General features: G+C 37.0%; 1 pseudogene; it reads right to left on the bottom strand.

Moving 5' to 3' along the window:
* Positions 1 to 450: 450 nt before the first annotated feature.
* On the bottom strand, positions 451 to 3,328 carry LOC111152875 (annotated as a pseudogene).
* Between the last annotated feature and the right edge of the window lie 1,629 nt (positions 3,329 to 4,957).

Genomic DNA, 4,957 nt, shown 5'->3' on the forward strand with positions numbered 1-4,957 from the left:
CCTACAAAAAGACAGGAAGCAAGTGTAAGATTATAAAATGTTAAAGATGAAATTCCATCACAATGTACTTTTTTCAAGCTCTCCTGAAAATTTAACAAAACTATCAATGTTAATTGCACTTTGTCATACGATTTGAGTTTGCTTTAAGCTCATGTACTGAAAAGAAGACTCATTTCACACACAAAATCTGTTGCACACCCGGCTTCCTTAAAACTTATAGTTGAACACTTCCAGTGCTAAAAACAATTCAGGAAAGCTACAAGAAAATGTTTTAGTAAGCTTTTGCTTGATACATCTAAGCAATAATGTGAAGTCATCAAACTGAAACTTAGAAATGATAAAAAGACATTATCTTGATATTTTCATTTTAATTTTAGCACCTAACATTGCAGAAAGTATTCATGTTTCTGTTACTATTTTCTAATTTAACTTTATCATGATGATCAAAATTTAGGAGTCAAAAGGTAACTGTCCCAATTCTATTTCAAATTTGCCATATGTCTTCCATTTGTGTGACCATATTTATGCCATTTACCTTCTCTTTTATAAGGTTGTGGCTGAGGGTGCTTTTGCTCTTGTTTTCCATGCCTTGAGTTTTCAATATTTACCATACATTGCTTTTCATCTGGTTGACTGGGTCCATATGGAGGGAAAAGAGTGTGATCAAAGAAGTGTCTATATAGGGGTGCCTGGGTAGCTCAGTTGGTTAAGCAACTGCTTCAGCTCAGGTCATGATCCTGGAATCCCAGGGTCGAGTCCCACATTGGGCTCCCTGCTTGGAGGGGAGTCTGCTTCTCCCTCTGACCTCTCCCCTCTCATGCTCTCTTTCTCTCAAATAAATAAATAAATCTTTAAAAAAAAAAAAAAAAAGAAGTGTCTATACATATGTATCCATCCAACTTTTCAAATACCCCGTTGGTATCTACTTGATATTTCTTCATGTCTTTAAGATAACCCTTAACATCATTACCAAAGTCAGGGAAGAGCTTCTGATCATGTGTAAAGACACCCTTTAGGAAAAATTTATTGATGAATTGATCAAGTTCTTTCCAATGATGAAAATTAGCCAGTTTTTCCAATAAATACATTTCAATTAATTGTTTGAATTCATATATCCTTACTGGATTTGACACTTTTGTATTAAAAAGGTTTTTGAATTCCAATAGAGCACATTCAAACACACCAGAACAATACCTGAAGGAATCATAATTTTCACTACAGTCATGCTCAGGACTGCATTTCTGTCAGTTTGTATTTTTTCTAAATTCTTCAGTGAATTGGTTTTTCTTTCTTTCCCTTTCTTTGCATAATAGGCCTCTATTACTCTGGTATTTTGTATGTGCCTCATACTGTGGGTGTAAATTTTCACTAAAGACTTTTGTTAGGTTTTTCTTTTAGCTGATTTTACTTCTGTGTCCCCAAATCTTTTACTGGCCTCTTCATCAAAGATATTCTTGGTATATCTTTGAAGTGCCTGAAAATGGATTTAACTGAATCTGAATTTTTTTTTACAGATTTTATTTCACAGCTTCTTTAGCCTGTTTAATTTTTTTCTTTATGATTATTCACAAACTCTGTGGCAGAATTCTTCATGACATCAAATGTTTTCTTTTTTGAAAAGAAATCTTTTTGATGAACCCAAAAATATTTCTTTCATCTTATTTTTAGCCCTATAGTTTCCTATACTCCCTTCCCCCCCCCCATTAGTTTCTTGTTTTACATTTTGATCTTTTGCTTCAATATATAGTCTTTTCCACAAATCAGAACACTACTGCTCAAAGTTCAGTGAGTCTTTCCTTAAGATTTCTATTTTCCTTTTTTTCAGTCAATACATTGGGAGAATCTGGGTTGCCATATGCCTCACTAGAACTCTACTGCTGGAGTTCCACCTTTAAAGAAAGCCATGGTTATTAGTCATTCTCTCTCCAGTTCCTCCATTAGCACCTTTGCATCTGCCAAAAGAACCTCCCTTTGATTAAGGAAGCTGTGTGTCTTCAGCTTTTCTTCTTCTAGATGTTGTTTAAGTTTCTGATTTTCTGTAATTAATTCAGTATCTGTCCTTTTATCTTTCAATATCCTAATCTGTTCTCTTAGTTTCCTTAACTCTTCCTGTAATGAAGATAAGGCTTTTTCTCCCTTTTCCAGAGGTATGTCTAAATCCTGATTTTCTCTATCAATATTCTTTTTCTGAGTTTCAAAGGACAACTTTTCTTCTTCAGTTAGGTCTCAACGTCTTGCAAGATTTCCCTTCAATGACTTACAATCTATGAAAGATTCTTGCTCCTGTTGACATCGGAAAGATAATCATTCATTTCATTCAGTTCATCTTCATGTATCTTTCTGACTGTTGATGCTTCTGAATATGAATTGTGCCAGAGAAATATTTAAATCCCATGCCAATTGCCATCACCAAAGCAAGTATAACACACTTATTGAGACCACTGCTGAATTGGCATTTACACAACTCCCTAGAGGTTTGGTTTTTTGTTTGGGGAGTATCCGTTTCTCAGATTCTGAACTAGAAAGTCTGCTTCCTAGCATGGCATGGTCTAAAGGCAGGACTAGGGTGAAGACTGGTTTCATCACTACTTGATTGATCATCACTAGTATGGGATGAAAATGAAAATACAGTTTCTGACTGGCAGAAGTTATACTGGCTGCAAGAAGAAAAGCCCTTTTTAAAAAAAAAAATATTTGTTTGTTTGTTTGTTTGTTTTAGAGAGAGTGAGAAAGAGAGAAAGAGAGAGCATGAGCAGGAGGAAGGGCACGAGAGTGAGAGGGAGAGAATCTCCAAGAGACTCTGCACTGAGCTGGGAGTCCCACAAAGTCTCCATCCCAGGACGCTGAGATCATGACCTGAGCCAAACTAAGAGTTGGTGGCTCAAATGACTAAGACACCTAGGCACCTGTAGCCCATGTGAAAGTCTTCTGGACTCTGAGCTTCCTCAACAATTATAGCTTCTTGATTTTGAATATCTTCTTAACTTATGTGGCTCAAGGGTTATAATACCAGAATCATGACTGACAGTTCCAAATAGACATTGTCTTCAGATGACTTTTCTTCTTCTTTCTCAAGTGCTGATTTTATTTCCTCCAAAGCTGGATAAGCAGTTTCTTCCATTTACATATGCCATTTTGGCTACTCTTCCTCTGCTCTCGACTGCAATACTTAGAGCCCCTCTTGCTCTAAAGATGTGCATTCTGGAGCAAGCTCACAGCTGTCACTGGCTGTACCATGTTCAGAATTCATCATCTCTTTATCAGACCCCTCATGATTGTTGATAGTCCAACCACAAGACGAATCACTGTCACTGGAATTTTCTGACATTTTTCAGGTCTGAATGGGCAGTACCATGTCCACTTGAGTCTGTTGGCTGTCACAGAGGCAGTGGTCCCAGCCTGCAAAAAGTACCCCAGTCTTTATATTTCACATCCTGTTCTGTTAGTGGAAGACAGTATTGATGGTATCAGTTTTTAAGGTGACAACACTGAATTGTTTCCAGCAGAGCAGCAACACCAGCATCAGAGAATATTACCCCTCCTGAAATGTTTGAATTTGAGACTATCTTCCCAGAGTGTTTGATAGTATCTGAACCCTCAAGGTCAACAAGTGCTCCTAATACAGAGAAAGTGTTTAATAAATACATGTTGAATCAATAGTTAGAGAAAATGGTTGCCTACGAGTAATCTGTACTAAAGGGACTTGATGAATTAAATCATCTCCTCTACTAGCTGGTCGGTATCTGAATGTCACCTTGTATTTCTGTGGAGTAAGGAAGAGTGCACTTCTGAAGAAATTAGAGTTTTTGTAAGAGACAATTTAGACCCATATATATATTTTTTAATTTTTAAGATTTTATTTATTTATTTATTTATTTGAGAGAGATTGAGAGTAGAAGGAGAATGAGAGCATGAGCAGGAGGAGGGGCAGAGGAAGAAGGAGAAGAGAGCAGGGAGCCCAATGTGGGGCTCAATCCCAGGACCCTGGGATCATGACCTGAGCCAAAGGCAGACACTTAACTGGCTGAGCCACCCAGGCGCCCCCAAACCCATAAGTTTTAGAGGTAAGTAGTATAGTAGTATAAGAATGTATAAGTATAAGTAGTATAAGAATGAAGGGACATATGAGAGATACACAGAGTATGGTGATCAAGGGTGCAGGCTCTGGTATCAAACTGCATTGACTCCACTACTGAATCTCTTATTTATAAGCTATGTGGTTTCTGGGAAGTTACTTCACATTTGTGTATCAGTTTCATCTTATGTCAAATAAAGAGGTAAGTATACTTACCTTACAAACTTACTGTGAGGAATGAATGATACAGTATAAGCAAAGTGCATAGAAACATGAGAAATATGTACTGGACGCAAAAAGGAGGTCTAGGTAAGCCCCATGAGGTGAAATGGAGTGTTTGGGACTGCAGTGAAAATGATGTGATTTTTATTAAAGCAATGTGATTTTATGAGAAAAAGGGTTCCTGAGATACTGAAGATAATTTTCTCTATTAAAACATTTCCCTAGAGGTAGCCCTGGGCATTAAAACAACTTGACATTACCACTTTGCCAGTTTAGGAATATTTTGTACCTTATCATCTCTTCATACATATATGGGTTTTAGATGAATTTTCACCATTTTAAAGTCATAGGCTCATGTTACTGACCTCATTAGCAAGGGGCAAAGAAAAGCTGTGTAGTCTGCTGATAATAAAAATTACTGTGGCCTCTAATGATTAATTAATTGAAATAATAGCTGCAAAATGCTTTAAACAAGGTAAGCAAGCACAAAATAATGGCCGTTGCTAAATGGCCGCTTGTATATTATATCAAGTCAGGGTAAAGCTGCTCCTGGAATTTGGCCACTGGACACAGCCAGTTTGTAGACAGTACCACTCCAAGAGGACACTATTTATTAAATGACTGTTCACTTTATAGCTGTCATTGATAAAATGCCATTAT

The sequence above is a fragment of the Enhydra lutris genome, unplaced genomic scaffold (assembly GCF_002288905.1).
Source record: "Enhydra lutris kenyoni isolate GAN:26980312 unplaced genomic scaffold, ASM228890v2 scaffoldscaffold3, whole genome shotgun sequence".
In the NCBI taxonomy this organism is placed as follows: domain Eukaryota; kingdom Metazoa; phylum Chordata; class Mammalia; order Carnivora; family Mustelidae; genus Enhydra; species Enhydra lutris.